General features: G+C 49.7%; 1 protein-coding gene across 5 annotated transcripts in view; it reads right to left on the bottom strand.

Moving 5' to 3' along the window:
- PTK2B (protein tyrosine kinase 2 beta) overlaps positions 1–17,735 on the bottom strand; it is a 121,202-nt gene that overhangs the window by 69,474 nt on the left and 33,993 nt on the right. The window contains exon 1 of one of the 5 annotated variants that reach the window (XM_032855654.1): positions 750–946. The exons of the other annotated variants lie outside the window; for them this stretch is intronic. The gene's annotated coding sequence lies outside the window, so the exon portion shown is untranslated. Of the gene's footprint in view, positions 1–749; positions 947–17,735 lie in introns of those variants that run through there. 5 annotated transcript variants of the gene reach the window in all.

Raw genomic sequence — 17,735 nt, 5'->3', positions numbered from 1 at the left:
AGCCTCGCTCGGCCCACAGACACCTCCTGGTACTGTCCTTTGGATTCTAGATCCTAATCGTGACAAGGCCAGACTGTTGGACCTACAATACGGTCTCAGACAGCACCTGGTTCCATGGCTGCATCACCGTGGCTGTGTGCACACGTGTCAGTATGTATACTGACAGACTCTCTCCTTGACCACGTTTCAGTTGGCTTCCTTTGAGCCCTCCGCTCGACCAGCCCTGAGCTTTAGCTTCCGTCTCTGTCCTCATGGAGTCTGTCTTCAGCAAGACTCCTGCTAGGTGGCCTTAGCCAGGATTCCTCACCTTCCACAGTTGATTTTTCTTGATATGTGATTGAATTTCCCACCGCCCCCCTTCCATCCCCATCACCTAGGTAATATCAGATTGCCCTGGCCCGCCTTCAGCAGCAATCCTATTACGTCCCTTCAGAAAAGAATTACCCTACACTCTGAGCAATTTTTCCATCCACTGATCCCCTACCCTGCTTCTTAGCTATCAATCCCTACTCCTCCTCGTTTTATTTTCATGACTTTCCCCTACAGCAAAACCCCATTGCTATATCCTCCTAAATAAAGTCCTCCTTACCATCTTTAACAAGGATCTGAATAATTTTTCGGTAACAATGTAGACATAAACAGCTGGACACATTGCAAGGCTCAGTCCCACCCTAGTGAGTAGAGACCTCTGGGGCTGGGTCCAGCCACGTGTACTTTTTACTGACATCCCAGGTGATTCTGATACTCACCCACAGGCAGCAGAGGTGCGGGTGGGACAGTGGTTTTGGCCCTTGTCTCACTGGAGAGACCTGAGGTTCAAAGAGGCTGACACATGAGGACTCTTGGCTGGGACCGTGGTCTCCTGATTCCCTGTCTGGAGGCCTCTCATTACCAGGCCGGGTCCTATAGTTAGAACTCGTTCTCAAATATGTGAACTTCCTGGGTGTCTCTGAGCCTTTACTTCAGAGCACAGGAGTGGTTTCTGTTTCAGTCTCTTGTTACCCAAGCCCATTATTGGGAAATGGACAGAAAGAGAAGAAACAGGTGGTTTTAGTTATTCAGAGCTCAGAAAATTTGAGGGAACCCGGGTCTTTTAAAACTCCAGCCATGATTGGGAATGTCGAGTGTGGTGGTGAGAAAACCCCCCAGCCTAGAGTCATCTTCCCAAACACTACTCCAACTGGGGGAGGATCTTTTTCTTTCCTGGTTAGAAGAACAAAATAAAACACAAAGGGAAAACCCAACCCCAAATTTTCTGAGCCCAAAGGAAGGCAAAATTACCGTTACCTTTTTAAAAGAGCTATGGAAGGGAAAGGTCTCATGGATCCCACGTCAGGCATAGAAACTAAGCCAAGTGTCCAGGCTAGGCCAAGAAAGAACTGACCCATAGGGTCTGCTGTGGGACACTGTTTTTGAATAGGAGGCCCTGAAAATGGGGGTTTATGGGCTCAGCAATGTGTCATCAAAAAAAAAAAAATAGACACCTGGGTGGCTCAATTGTTTAAGTGTCTGCTGCCTTGGGTTCAGGTCATGATCCCAGGGTCCTGGGATGGAGCCCCACATGGGGCTCCCAGCTCGGCGGGGAGTCTGCTTCTCCCTCCGCCTGCTGCTCCCCCTGCTTGTGCTCCGTCTCTCTCTCTGACAAATAAACAAATCTTTAAAAAGAAAAAAAAAAGGAATAGAAAGAGAAAAGAAATGCAGGGTGTTTCCCCATAGCTCTGTCCTTCTCACGGAGGTACAGAGCTGCACTCATTCATTGATTCCTGTCTGCCTGGAAAGGTAACTGATAAGGAGCCCACTTGGGCTTCTGCAATCAAGGTCGTATTAAAAACTCGGAAGACTATACGCATACCCGCTACACAAAGACGCTGCCATGGTTGCAAGGAGGGTGTAGGCAGAAAGGGAGACACGAAGAAAATGCACCAACTGTACTGGAAAGGTAATTGAGTTTTCCTTTTTAGTGGGTTTGGCCTCAATGATGAATAGTTCTTAAAAATCACTTGGGCTATCTGTATAGCTATACTGGAGCCACGCCTGAAAAGAGTGAGGTGCTCACCACCTACTTCCAGCCCCAGGCGACTTCCCTAGCAGCCCGGTGGGGAGCTCAGGGGCTACAACGCTGGGCTCTGGTCTGTAAAAATCACAAATCTGGCCCCCCCCACCCCCCATGCCAGGGATAAGTCTATGTTTGACATAACAGTCCTTGGCCCTTTCTGCCTTTAGCTCTCATTTCATTGAGGTTTCCGAAGCACACAGGAAGTCAGAAAAAAGAACAGCAACCCACTTCTCCACAGCTTTACCACAGACTTGAGGCGGGAGGGAGAGAGAGCACAGCAGAACCCAGAAAGTGCTCTGTGGCAGGGGGTGAGAGGAGCGAGCCCTGGGGCCCTTCCCCTCATGGTGGCTGTTCTGTCCACACTGAGGTCTTCAAGAGCCTCCAGAGCTCCCCCCACCACCCCTCATTCTATTCTTTCCTTCTATTGACTGAGAATTTTCTCATCCTTTACATGCACACACAAAAAACAATAATGTTTAAGTCTTTTGAATCACATTCAACTTCAGCGCCAGGATGATCCTTTGATAACGTGGCCAACTCACCTCACCTGTGGGGACCTCAGGTTTCTCATCAGAGAAAATGAAGAGATTAGGGGACAGGAACATGTTTCCAACAAAGTCTAAAGCATGAATATTTCAAACTGTTAAAAGTGATAGCCCGATTCCTGAGGCGGTTTAACTCCTCACTGTCTGGCGGAAAATACTTCAATGTTGGCAGAACCCCCAAAGTACTTCTCAGGGGCCCTGAACTCCAGGGTAAAGCTGCAGGACCAGATTAGCTGCTTCCCAAAGTGCCCTCTTGGATCTAAGATTCTGGGAGCTAAAATCATTAGCTACAGGAAATCTCCTAGGATTTTGCAGGAGAAACGAGAGGCTGAGAAAAAAAAATTGCGAGGGGTGGGAAAATAGAGAGACAAAAAAAAAAAAAAAAAAAAAAAAAAAGGAGGGGGGGGGAAAAAAAAAAAAAAAAAAAAAAAAAAAAAAAAAAAAAGAAGGAATGACTTGGGATATTGATATCAGGGAAAACAGATCAACTAAAATGATAAACTCACCAGTAATGAGAATCAGCTCTTGAAGGGCCTTATAACTAATCGGGTTTTTACCTCCTTTGTTTTGTAGATGAGGCCAGAGATGTTGAGTGACTTCCCCAAAGACACAGAACTGGACTCTTGATTGTGGGAACGAGCACAGAGGCCCTCTGAAGGGTAAAACCACAGCCCTGAAACCTTGGTTGGGAGGCCCATGTCACCCGGGTGAATGCCCTGGCAAGTATGAGACCAAGCGATGCCTTACAGACGACCATGCAGATGACACCAGCCAGGTCAGGTACAGAGTCACACAGGGGTGGAAGCTTTTGTTCTCTAGAAACTTCCATACCCAATACCTCTCTGATGGCTACCTCACCCTGCCCACCATGAGGGAGAAGCTTCTTCCAACCCGAGCCTAGGTGCTTGCCTACCCAGAATGTGAAATTAAATGCCCAGGGTGTTTAATTTCAAAGGTGACCTTAAATAGGGACTCTTTCCTCACACATGGAAGACTGAGTGGCAGTTCACAAAGCACTTGCCCAGTCTCCTTTCTCTTCTCTCTGGAGGGGGTGCTGGTTCCTTTACAGGGCAGGGGATGCTGGCTCCAAAAGGGTGCAAGTCCACACTCAACAGAATGCAGAAAAAGGGTCAGAACAATGGCCTCTCAACTGGCAGCCAAAGGAGGTTTCCAGGAGGGGCAGGTTTGTGCCACATTAGGGAGCAGAAGAAGCACAACTTCCAGGTCTCTCCTGCCTAGTCAACACATCTGGAACAAATCCTGTTACCAACCTGAACCTCAGCGAGCTCACCCACCCAAGCTGGACATGAAAACCCTATCTTGCCTAGAACCGTTATGAATATTAACACAAATAACGTATAGAACCACACTTGGTGAACCTGGAACCCTAAGGTCAAGGGTTGCTCATGATCACAACTCATCTGTGTTCCTCTGGTTCAAGCGTCTACGCAAACATTTCGAAGACAGAGACTCAGTCTTGTCAAAGGCAACCCGCTTGTTCCAGTTTGGGGCTATTTTTAGTACCGGAGAGTCCCTTTCTATGATGTGGTCAAGGAATTTTCCTACAGCTGTTCCTGGCAGGTGCTGGCACTGCCTGGGGAGCTCCCTCACCTGAGCTGCACAACCCCCCACCCCTTCTTTGCACGGCCAGTCCTCGTTCTCAACACAGGACTGCAGAGACACATGATAATTTGAGGTGGGGTGGGCTGTTCCTAGATCATTTCATACCAGGACTGCCTGCTGTCCATACACATTTTAATGCCCACCTCAATGGATGAGTTTGGACGAGCCAGGCTGACATCACTGATGGCAAGCAGACACCCCCAGAGGCCACTCAGTCTTTCGGCAGGGGCACTGGGTAGGGGGGCAGTCAAGCTGGCCCAGGTTGACCCTGAAGTTCCCAGCTCTCTGGCTCTGGTCTCAGCTTCCTCGGACTTTAGAGCTGTACACAGGCTTTGAAGGTGCATCCCCTAAGATGTTGTCCCAGAGTCTTATAATCACCACTGTGCCTCCTATTTGACCACTGAGTCTGCTTTGAACTCTGGTCCCTGCTCATCCCTGTGCTGAGCTGGCTGGTCCCCATAGCATGGGCGGAGCAGACTAACCTCCCAATCCTGGGTTCTATTCTCAGCTGTCAGCATCACTGCCATCAGCACCGCCATTGTTTGTCATGTGTCTAATGGCATGTGGCTGTGTGCCAGGTGAGGGGAATGTACCCCGAGCACAGGATGCCCCGCTCACTGCCATGGCCCACGGCCCTGCTGGGAACCAACAGGTCATATGGGTAGAACACAGCCCTGGATGTGGATGGGCACAGTACACTCAGTAAATGCAGGGCTCAACCAAGGTGGGGAGCAATGCTGAGCGCATCCCATGGAGTAGGGGAGAAGAGGCCCGCTAGGGGAGAGGTATGAGGAGCAGAGGAAAGAATGCTGCCCCACCAGGCAGGCTTCCAGGCTTTGCATGTTCAAGTTCCAACTCCCAAGACTGCAGAATTGACTGTATTTGGAGATAGGACCTTTAAAGAGGTGATTCGGGTCAATGGAGACCCTAATTCGGGTGGGTCCTAATCCAGGATGACTGGTGTCCTTGTAAAAAGAGGAAATCTGGACTCACAAAGAGACATCAGCTGCCTACAGAGAAAAGACCGGGGTGAAGACACAGTGAGAAGACCGCCATCTGTGCGCCAAGAGAGAGGCCTCTCGAGAAGCCAACCCCGTGGACACCTTGATCTTGCACTTCCAGCTTCTGGAACAGTGAGAAACAAAGGTCTGTTGTTGAAGTCACTGAGGTGGTGGTATTTTGTCAACCTGACACAGACAGGAGATCTGGCTTCTGGTTCCTCCTCTCCCCTAACTGGTGGCTGTGAACTCCAAGAAGTCATTTCTGCTCCACTGCCTCCCCAGTATGGTGCTCCGAATGGCCCCACAGGGACGAGCCCAGAGGATCAGGATGGTGTGGGATCTCGTGTTGAGGGGGTCTAGGAGATCTCCCGGCCTGGTGGTTTCCAAACCCTGGCTGCTTTTCAGGGGTATGCAAACACAGGAGGCCTATTTGAGATCTACCCATCAGAATAAACGATGGTGTGTTGGGGCAGGGAGGGCACAATGGAACAGGAATCTTCATTCCAGCAGGAAGGGTGTTATATTGCAGGTTGAGAAGGAATGCATCACAGCCAATGAAGCTGATGCCAGGAGGGAAATGAGCTGCTCAAGTCCGATGCTCTGTGCCAGGTAGACAAAGCTGGGACTGAGCTGTGGTGTCCTTGTCCAGGCTGCTTCTGGCTCTAAGTCTTCCTTGTGCATCTGGGGCAGGGTATGGGGAACCAGGAGAACTGTCCTGGTAGGGACTGCAGTGCTCCCCTCTTCCCACTGCCCCCAATGGGAACCCCAATGCTGCAGGCTAGAGGTACTTCCTAGGCCATGTCACCCTGTCCTGGACGCTCAGAATGAAGACTCAGCCTGCTCCTTCTAGCCCCTTCCGCCTCACAGGACAGCCATGCCCCACTAACCCCGAGACTGTTAACAAATCTGCTCACCTCTCTGAGCCTAGAGTCCCCTATGTACAGACAGAGAGAAAGCCTGGACTCTCAGGGTGTTTCTGGCTGGAGGTGCTGTCCATAGCACCTTGGGGCTGGAAGGCCATGGAAACTTCTTCCTGGTGCACCTGAAGAGAAGGATCCCCTCAGGGCATGTGGGCTGGGCCTTGTCCTAACCATGGTTCCTAGTTTCTGTGTTTGGCGCTTTGACCTCTGGGGCCCTGCTGAGTCTGGAGGGATTTGTGCTAGCCAGTTCTCCAGAGCATGACTTTCATTCGCAAACCAACCAATCTGGAGCTCCACCACCCATCACCTCGTTTATTGGACTCTCGCTCCTTGGGTCAAGCCACCTGCTCTAATCACCCCAGGGACAGGTACCACACAACTAGGGACAGTCCCTGTGCCCCAGAGCCTGCTGAAATTACTCCAACCAGCTAATAATTCTAGACCTGCTTTCCCTGCTTCACCATCCCTTCCCAAGGAAAACACCTTAGAGGCTCATGGCCACATTTCTCCCCTCTCCCTGTGCCCCCTGACCTACACTGGGGATTTTCAATGGGATCCCTCTGCTTGGCATGCTCTGCCTCCTGTTTCTTGGGACTCATGAGTATAAACTTCCTCCAAGAATCATCTCAGTGTCTTCGAGCTGTACCAAACAAATTCTGCTTAAAACGAATCCTGAGTCTCCTCAAATCGGATCTGTCATGGTCTTTACCTTCAGGCCCGTGGGCAACCCCTTCTGGGGTTCACATCCCCGGCAGTCTATCTCCCATGTGAGGTACAGATAATTCATTGTCTGTGTGTACCTCCCACAGGAAAGGTTTGGAACCCCTGACCTGGTCAACTTCCAGTCTGGCAAACGAATGCCCCCCAAGATCCCCACGGCCCCCTCAGCCCATGGGGTCTTACTGCCTTAAGCACCAGTCTTCTCTGCTTCTAAGGAGCTAGAAAAGTCTGTGTTATGCTCACCAAAAACCTGATTTCTCTCAGCTATTGGCCTCTGGGGACATTCAAAATGAGCTCAGTCCTTCCTTCTTCAATCTGACAACCCTTCAGCTATTTTCAAAGCAGTTCTCGATTCCCTTAGGGGCATGTCTTCTACTGTCTAAACACCTCCAGTTCCTTCCTTGTGCCCCGGAAATTGAGAATTAAGCTTTTTGCAATTCCATGGCTCTAGCAGATCTCATTTAAGGCCCATCTCTGAGAGTCAAGCTTGAAGAAGATAGGACCTGGACCTAAAAAGATGCCTGAACTCCATGTGACCACTTCTAGTTCTTCAGGAGATTTTGAATGTGAAATCTCAGAGAGGTGGGCAGACTTGGTCACAGTCTTGGGGTTAGTGGAGCATGGCTGTCCTGTGAGGGGGAAGGGGCTGGAAGGAGCAGGCTGAGTCTTCATTCTGAGCGTCCAGACAGGGTGACATGGTCTAGGAAGTGACTCCCTAGCTGGAGGGGAATGAGTTTTCCTACCAGGACTCAAGGCACCTCTGCTGATGATTGCCATGGAAAAATGGACGCCTGAGCCCCACAGGCCCACTTCTTGTATTTCATGAGAAGCTGGATATTCAGATTTCTCATGTGAACTTTTTAATCTTTAAATGTTGGCATAAATTTACAAAACATTGTGCAAACTAACAAAAGCATGTCTTTGGAATGGCTTGAGCCCCGGGACAACTATTTGCATTTCATCAAGAGGGCCAACCCCAGCCAGGGTTCCTCTCCCCTTCAGGACAGGGTGGTCACTCAGTACCCTGGCAACCCAAGGGCTTTTTCAGCTATAGCATTCTCTAGCCATGGCTCCCTGTGCTGCTTAATTTTATGTGTCAGCTAGATTGGTCTATGGAATGTCCAGATATTTGGTCAAAGATTATGCTGGGTGTTTCTGTAAAGTTTTTGGATTAGATTTACATTTGAGTTAGTACATTGAGTAAAGCAGATTGCTCTCTCTAATGTGGGTGGGCCTCATGCAATCAGGTGAAGGTCTACTAGAATTAAAAAGGTTCACCTCCTTCTGAACATGAAAGAGTTCTTCTTGCCTGCCACCCTTTCAAGTGTGGCATTGAACAGATTCCTGCCTTTTTTTTTTTTAATATTTTATTTATTTATTTGACAGAGATAGATCACAAGTAGGCAGAGAGGCAGGTAGAGAGAGAGAGGGAGAAGCAGGCTCCCTGCTGAGCAGAGAGCCGGATGCGGGGCTTGACCCCAGGACCCTGAGATCATGACCCGAGCCGAAGGCAGAGGCCCAACCCTCTGAGCTACCCAGGTGCCCCAGATTCCTGCCTTTTGAACTCAAATGCAAACTTCATCTCTTCCTGAGTCTTGGGCCTGTTGGCCTTCATTCTGGGACTATCCTGTGGACTCTCCTGGGTCTCCAGCTTGCTGTTGCTAATCCATATATACTATTGGTTCTGTTTCTTCAGGAGAGTAAGACACGCTCTTTAACCAAAAGAAAAGACAGCTACAAATCTCAGGAAGAAACGAAACATTGTATCATATGAAAACCACTTTTTTTGTTCTTGCCTGATCATTTATACCATATTTCCAGTGTTGAATATAACAATAACAACTCCATTTATCAAGCACTTTTTGTTTCAAGCATGGTGTTAAGTCTTATATATATATATATATATATATATGAATTTACACGGGGCCTGGGTGGCTCAGTCTGTTAAGCATCTGCCTTTGGCTCAGGTCATGATCTCAGGGTCCTGGGATCGAGCCCCACTTCTCCCTCTACCTCTGCCTCTCTCACCCCTGTTCCTGCTCTCTCTTTTGTTCTGCTCTCTCTCTCTCTCAAATAAAAAAATCTTTTAAAAAGAAAAATAATGTACATAAATTTTTATATATTATATATATATTTGTTTATATATTATTTATATATATGAAAATTGTATAAATTTATATGTTCTTATATATAACATAACACAAATATATGTATTAATAAATATGCAACATATATTTATAAATTTTATATATTTATATATAAGTTTATTAAAATATACTTGAAATTATTTGTATTTATATATATATATTTTAAAAATTTTTTCCCTATATAATCAATATACCAGAAGACATGAGTATCATGAGGACAGAGGCCTTCCAACCACTGTAGTTTGTGCCAGGTCCAGTGTTTACAAGGAGGAGGTGTTCAGTAATTTATACCTGGAATTAAGGAATGAATTCTTTTTAAATAGATACTATTAATAGCCCCTTGTTACACATGAGGAAATGGAATCTCCATGGCACTAAATCAGCAGCCCAAGGTCACAGGATAAGGAAATGGTGGAGCTGAGACCCAACCCCAAGTTCACTTCAGCTCAAAACCCAAATTCCTGATCCTTGGGCCCCTCTAACTGCACATGGAAGACACAGGCCCCTCTCCAGTGCTTGACCTTGACCTTCGCACCTACAGCTCCTCTCAACCCACAGGGATGCCCCCGAGGGCAGCTCCTTCATGGCCCAGTACCCCTCACCCAGACGCACACTGACAGATTTGCCACCAAGCCATCCACCAAGGTTTCTAAAGACTAATTTAAGAGTCTAACCACAGCTTCGTCTTTAAAAATAAAGACAAAAGCAAGAGAGGAAACCTGTTGCAGCAGTCTTGGTTCACCCGATTTTCCCCAGGGGTGCTGCAGGTAATATGACACACGGGCTGGTCTGGCATCTACGCAGCGAGGCCAGTGGAACGGAGGTGAGGCTGACCGCTCTACGCCCCAAGTAGGAAGAACTTCGGAGGAGACCTGTACAATTTGCAGAGACTACCACCTCCTTGGGGTCTGTCTCTGTAACCCCATGTGGGTCAAACCACACAGCAGGCTGACAGATAAATGCAGGTGGTGAAGGAAGCGCTCCAGACAGCCCAAAACAAGGTGAGAGCTCGCACAATCATGGGGCGCTGTCAGGCCCACTCGGGCTGGAAGGCACAGCAACAGACAATGAGTAACTTGGCCTCGAATGGGGCCACACACATAAGTCTCTTCATCTGCTCCTTAACAACCAGACCCTCCCAAACCCAAGTATCTGGAAAACATCCCTGATTGCTTGCTCCCTCACGGAAGCCATTTCAGTCCAAAAAATAAACCAGGGAACCCCTACATCTGTTTTGTCCAAAATAAACAATATCTGACTCTCCTTCTGTCCCTGAAGCACCAAGCTCCCTTGTCAATGACCGCAGTACAACACAACCATCCGCACCATGACACATTAAGGTAAGAGGAAGGGTGCACGGTCAGCATGTTCCAGCTCTTTCCTTGACCCCTAGAGCACACCACATCCCCGGCGAGGACCTCAGTTGCTCCAGCAAAACCCTGGAGGCTGGATCAGCAATTATGCTCTTTGGCGGAAGTCCCTACTCTATGAACTCTGTGTTGCTTGACATTGAGTTCTTGGCAGGCCCTACAGCCCCTGAGCCTCGCACAGAGACTGGCGAGAACAGGGGCCCCTACGTGCTTAGGAGGGGACCCGTGATTATAAGATCGCAGTATGGGAGCTACAGGGCAGGGAGTGAGGGGCAAGCGGTCTTAGGGCAGGGCCTTCGAGAAGAGGGCAGTGCAGGTTGGAAACCACTGAGAAGAGGGAGGGCGTAAAGAGAAGATACTCCTTTCTTCTTTTATCCCAATATCACAGCTCTGTTTATTCTGAGAAGCAACCAGCTGCAGCTCCAAAATAGATATGCTGAGAACCGCCTCTAATGACAGAGAGTGCTTCTGCAGGAACCAAGGTTAGAACAGTCCTTTCCAAGGGAAAAGAGCAGAGCCTAGAAGGGAGACACTCCTGGTGGCCTTTCTCCTGCTGCCCTGCCAGCTCCCCTCCTCCTTCCTCCCAGCCAGAGGCAGTAGTGGCTCCTTCCAGAGCCCCTAGGACATAATACACAGCTGACCAGCTGCAGAGCAAAGAGAGGGGCCCCTCAGTCACTTGCAGCCCCAGGGACCATGTTCAACTCTTTCCTGACAGGGGGTCCCATGGCCAGGGGTGACAGATGGCTCTCTTGTCCCCAGACCTGAACAGCCTTTCCCAGCAGCCTCTCTGAGCACAGGAGAGATAATGAAACAACCCAACAGAACAAATGCGGATTTGTTACGCACGCTCTGTTAAGAGTTTGCGTGTATACAGGTGTGGTCACAAAGAAAAGCAATGGAGCAGATGTTGTTGACCCAACAAGGAAGACTTTATCCAGGACTATTGCAATGGGGAGAGAGTGTAGACTCATCTCCAGACCTAGCAGGGCCAGCTGGGGATTTATAGACAAAGTTCAAGGTGAGGGAATCAGTGGATGGAAATCAAGAGGTTGGTTGGGTGTCAAGGATGGGGGATTCCTGCTGAACAGAGCATGGCAGACCAAAGGCAAAAGGCTAAGAGTGAAGCCTCGTTGGGAAGTGGGCTCAGTGGGAAGGGAGCAGAGAGACAAGCAGTTTGGGGGAAAAGCTCTTCCCCTCCCTTACCTCCCTTGGAAACAAGCCAACATGGGCATTAGTCCTCATAAGAACCATCAGAGTGAGACTATGCTCCCCAGCTCCCTAGAACCAGTAATGAGAACAGTGTGACTTCGGGCCCACAGAAAGGTCAATCCCACCCACAAAGCAGGCCTGACCGGGGCCTGACTCCACCACGTCCCATTCAGCAGGACCTGCTTTTGTCCCCTCTCTCCAGAGGAGAACTCAACAAGACTCTGACGAGAGATTCCCCACCAATGCCTATTGTACGTGCGGGGGTGAGTGTCCCTGCCTAGCTAGATCTTTGGCCAAGCAGGGACATCCAGACAAGCCCAGACACTCACATGGTTGATTTGTCCCGTGCCTCCGCATCACCACTTTCCAGGGTACATGCCCTGCACTTCGTAACTGCCCAGAATTACGGGACCTCCACCTGCCTCCCCTTGCTTCCTCCGGAGGGGAGGGGGATCTCTCAGGGAAGGCTGGGCCACTCCCAAAGCCAAGAGGGCCTCTGGGCTCAGGCCACACAGGATAAACAGCCCCTGTTATTACTTCCAAATGAGTCCATTCGTGAAGTCCCACTGTGTGTGCATGTATGTGTGTGTGTGTGCTTGTGCATGTGTCTGTGTCTAAAACTAATAATTAGTGAAGGTAAATACTTAGAATACATCCAGATATTTGTTGCCTTATTTTGATATTTCTTCTCTTTTAATCCAGAGAACCTCCAAAAATGGGAAAGGCCCAGACCTTTCTAGAATTTTAGAGAACTTGTTTTCAGCAAACTTCTACCTCTTTGAACTGAGGCTTCAAATGCCAGTAAGCCCGCATCCAGCCTCCCCTTTCCTCTCCTCTGCACCCAGTGTTACTTCTTAGGTTGCCGCCTGCCAGTCCCCTGGGCACAGTCCCTGACCTCTTCCTGCCCAGCAGTGTCCCTTCCTCTCCACAAACTCAGACCCACAAACACCGAAGCCCCTGACAGACTAGAGCTGGAGCCCCCAAGCTGGCAAGATCCTCTCCTGGCCTCAGCTCTAGAAACTCAGAAGTTTTAAACGGGGACTTCCTGACTGCCCAAGGGACCCGGGCTCAGTCACAAGCTATTTGCATATTGCAAAGGCTGAGCAGCACAGGAACCCCGCTTAGGAACTCTCTCCCCAGGAGTGTGATTAGGTAACCAGGGGAAATGCAGGAGGCTAGAAACCTCTGCCTACTCTGATCTTGACCTAGAATGATCTAACAAACCCTGCAGGATTTCTGGCAGACCCTGGTCTAGGCAGCCAAAAGACTTCCTCAGCTTAACTAGGCAAGGACTGGCCCACCACGGGGGCACCCAAATCTAGAAGTCGGATGTTGTCTGCAGAGACTGTTACCTTTACTAGGAAATACACTAGATTAGCATAAAACTTGCAAGTTGGGAAGGAGGAGGCATGGGAATTAGTCCAAAGCCCTGGACAAAGCAGACAGCCTCCCCACTGGGGGCAGGTGACTTGCACTGGGGGCACACTGGATTGGTGTTTCAGTCTGGTAGGAATGCTTTAATGAAATCCAATGACTGGGTGGCTTATAAATGACAGACATTTATTTCTCACTGAAGGCTGGAAGTCTGAGATTGGGGTGCCGCCACAGTTAGTGAGGGGCCCCTTCCAGGGGTACAGATTTCTTACTGTGTCTTACGTTACGGAGGGGAGCCTGCTCGTCTGTCTTTTGTAAGAGCACTGATCCCATTCTCGAGGGTTTGTTATAGTGACCTAGTCACCTCCCAAAGGGCCCCCCATCCTAACACCATCACCCTGGGGGGCAGGGGTTCAGCATATGAGTTCATGGGGGTACATATTCAGATTGTGGCAGATGGAGAGATTGATGGGGTAGAAGGTGCTGAGAGGGTGCCTGTCCTCAGGCAGGTTGAACTAACCCTAGGGTCAGGGATGGGATGGAGTACCCCGAGATATTCTAGAATAGGATTCGGGTCATTGTAAGACTCAAGTTTCTAGTCTTGACTTGCCTTTGGGTTGCACATTTTCTGTGGATCACAGGAAGTGGATATCAGGTGGGTCACTGTTGTATTTGAAAAAGCATTGAGAAGCTTCTTTGGTACGTCTGGAATGTGGCAGTGTAAGGAAGACATGCGGGAAGTGTTGCTGGGACCGAGGGCCAGACTTCTCCTACTTCTGGGGCAGTATCAATGGGAAGTGCTGTAAAAATGGAAGGCATGTTTGGGGTGGTTGTTTGGGATCTGTCTCTCTGGACTCTGCAGTCTCTCATTACCTTTTCCCGTATTTCAACCCTCCAGGGGTTTGTTTGGTGGCCTTGGACAGGAAGGTCGATTTCCAACCACTCTGCTCAACAGTCCCCATCCTGAGCGGCATCTCTGGCCTCCCTCATTCAAAGATGTGTTTCAGGGAGGCACAGACTACTACTAGTGATACTAGTGATAACTTTAAAAATAACAGACATCTATTAGGACTTTTTAATCTGCCAGCCACAAATAGGAACTTAATTCTCAAAACAAAGCAGAAAGGTTGGAACTACTGTCCTCCTGCCGTGTTATATGTGGGGTAACTGAGGCATACAGAGGTTACAATCACTCTCTCGATGACACAGAGCTAGGACACGGCAGCTCCGTCTCCTTCCCGAGCCAGTACACCACACCAACTTTCACAGAAACATATGGGACTTCGTTACATTGAGGAGAAATCCACCCGGGCTTCTGCTGGTCCCTGTTCTTGCAAAACTGTTTTATTTCTTTTCACCCATAGACAGCATGTGCTTTTCCACACCAGGGGCCAGTTCTGTGTGCAGCTGCTTTCCCAGGGTCTCCTCTGGGCTCCCTCGGCCTGGGGCTGGGCCCCAGGGACTGTGATTGTCATCAGTCAGCAAAGATCACAGAGTGCCCGCCGTGTGGGCAGACAGGACAGAGAATAGAAAGGCAAGCGAAGTGTGAGGCAGGAACTTAGCGACCTAGTTGGACAGGCAGACGCATCCGTGCATGAATTCCACAGGGTGGAGTGTGGTAAGTGCTACAAGAGAGGCACAGATCAAATCAGACACGGGAGCGGCCAAAGAGAAAGGGGTACCCTCACCTGACCAGGGAGGGCAGCGTGGGTGTTTGGATAGCTCTGTTTGTATGTTTGTTTTAAGATTTTATTTATTTATTTGAGGGAGAGAGAGAGAATGAATCAGCAGGGGGAGAGGGCAGGGGAAGAAGGAGAAGCAGGCTCCCTGCTGTTCAGGGATCCAGACCCACGACCCTGGGATCATGACCTGAGCCTGATGCAGACGCTTAACGGGATGAGCCACCCAGGCAACAAAGGAGGTGGACGGGGAGCGTGGTCAGCAAAACTCAGAAGGAATGCAGGCGAACAGCTAGAAAGTGAAGGCTTGCTCGGGATTGAGAGTGCCAAGGTTTATAAAGGCTACTCTACCCGACAGTTGTGCAGAGACAGACCTGGGGGCAGCCACTGGGAGGCTGATGCATCCATTAGGGTAAGAAGAAGTAGAGTCTCGCCCAGGATGGGAAGTAACAATGAAGGGAGATAAAGGGAGATGACAGAAGCAGAATCCACAGGGAATTGGTAGCCACTGGAAGGGGAACCTGTGTCGCCTGCAACCTTCTCCAGGCAACGGGAGCCTGCTGGGGCTATTCATCTAGTTGGAGGATGAGAAGATTGGGCTGGAGAGTTCTATTTGGGACTGGGGCCATGCCTGGATGGGTAGAGTTAGTGGGAGGGCTAATCACGCTTGCTTAACAATAGCTCAAGAATTTATGGGCCCAATTCCGTTTGATGCTTATGGCATGGAATGCAATGATTCTCATCTCCATGTTCCCCGTGTCTGCCTCTTTGAGGCTCCTTTTTGCAAACCCCCGTTCCAGTTCCATCTCTGCCATAAAGCTTCCTTCTCATCCCTCAATAGGACGAGCTCTTCCTTCCTGAAGCACATCTTGTTTCTTGTGACCATGCTATGCTCCCTCTTTGGACTGTAGGTTTCTTGTAGACTGGGAATAGTACCTTATACACTCCCCCCTGCCCCGGTCCCAGGTGTATCTAGCACAGGACTGGACTATAAGGAGTTGACCATCATTCGCCCAGGAGCATGGAACTGAAAGGCCAATGCCCAGTCCCTCATGTTACACACTCTGCAGCTACACAGGGCCCCTCCTTGCACGCCTGTGGGCTGTCCCTTGAAGCTCACAGTGGAAGAGCTACAGGACGGCTCTGCCCCTTCCTAGTGTGTCACAGACGCTGTTCTCAGCAAAGGAAACTGAAGGACTCCACAAAAATCTGCTCTTTGCTCCATTTCCTGCTCCTATTCTTGTTAGGACATGCTCCCCCACTTTATACATGCCTCGTAATGCAAACAGTGTATGTCATCCTTGTAAGAGATGACAAGAAGTTAACGATTTCTCTAGGACAGACAGCATCTAAGGAAGGACCCGGGGAGAATGACCAGAAGAAGCCATCATATGCCTGTTGCAGACCACTGGCATAGATGTCTCAACACTAAGACCACTGTGCTCCAAGGAGTAACTCCTGGGCCCTTGTCCTTGCTTGAACTGGTTCTGGAGGCCTGAGAAGGTGCGGACACCGGACCACAATCCTCAGTAAAAATCCCAGACTCCAAACAAAGATGAGACTCCCTCTGTCCTTTCTGAGTCTCCCGGACACTCCGTACTTGCATTCTCTCTCTCTCCTCTCAGTCAACTCTGCTCTCACGTCCTGCTGGCTCGAGTTTGGTTTCTATCCTTTGCATCGCCACTGGGAACTCTTGCCTGGTTCTGTGGGAACCCCTGTGGGTCCTTGGACCCAGCCTCCCAGCCCTAGTTACAGCGATTCTGTGCCTTGGCTTCCTCCTCTGTGAAACGGGACAGTGATGGGCAGCTGTTTGAGTTGCCTGAAGGATTCAGCTCGAGGCCGCACATAGGATGTCTGGGGACGCGGGACTGGCTCCCAGATGCTCCATGCCTGGGAACAGGAAGGCAGCCTCTGGGTCTAATCTTTGCCCTGCAGTGGCCTGGGTATTTCCTTACTTCCTCCTCCACAGCACGAGGGAGAGTAATCTTGACCTGCAGGACTGGGGGTAGGTGGAGGCACCAGTAAGAGTCCACAGAAACATGTAACAGAAACACTTCCCCCAGTGGCTGTACCAGCTCAGCATGTGGTAGAAGTTTCTGGAACTCCTTTTTTTTTTTTTTTTTAAAGATTTTGAGTGATCTCTACACCCAATGTGAGTCTCAAACTCACAGCCCCAAGATCAAGAGTCTCACGCTCTTCTGACTGAGCCAGCCAGGCATCCCTTTGGGTGTGTGATGAGAAAGATGAAGACGTGCTCCGGGAGCACTGTGGCATTGGGAGAGAGGGCAGCCCTCGCTGGGAATCAGAGACTCCACGGGCTTAGTTGGTGTGGGAAGAGCTGTCAGAGGCCAGGGTTGTCCAGACTTGAGCAGTGTGCAGGAGAGGCCCTCTCGGCCACTTTCTGCCTGAATTCTTCTAGTGATAAGGCACTCGCTACCTCAGAATGCTAGCAGCCTGCTCCATTGCTCAGAGCTCCAATTATAAGAAAGTCTTCTTTTATATTCAGCCCCAATATACTCCTCTGTAATGTCTGGGACTGCCTTCTGACACACAAATAAAAAAATACCTCTCTCTTTCACCTGAGAGCCCCTCAATGTGAGGAAACAGCTTCTCTGCTCCTTCTGGTTTTTTCCAACTCTAAAGTGTGTCAGCCCTTCAAACAGGTCTTACAAGACAAAATCTTCCGATCTTTCACTCCCTAAATACTTCCAGCAAGGTTTGTCCCACTAGTTCAAGACAGGGCACTCAGAGTGGGTTCCGAGCCCACAGGAGGACCATGGTCTGACGGGATGAGCTGGCCCTTATCCCGGTCCCTACCCCAACAGGGAGACTCTCCCAGGGCCAGTGCAGTACTCTGTACTTTTCCCCATTTGCCACCACTAGGGGACCAGGAGAGGCTGCTATCCTTGGATAAGTTGCCTCAGCAGCTGATATCACAAGGATTCCCAGCCAAACTCTGGCCATGCGGGCATTGTGGGCATGTTGTCACAAAGAAGTGGGTCAGTGCCGGCACTTACTGAACCTCATTTCCACCTAGAGGTTCTAGATTTCACAAGGGGATGGCTCTGCTTGCCACTGGTCTGACAGAGAA

Source organism: Lontra canadensis, unplaced genomic scaffold (genome assembly GCF_010015895.1).
Source record: "Lontra canadensis isolate GAN:19392208 unplaced genomic scaffold, GSC_riverotter_1.0 scaffold10, whole genome shotgun sequence".
NCBI classification, from domain to species: Eukaryota; Metazoa; Chordata; class Mammalia; order Carnivora; family Mustelidae; genus Lontra; species Lontra canadensis.
The sequence above is the reverse complement of the archived record's forward strand: the minus strand, read 5'-3'. Positions and strand labels throughout refer to the sequence as shown.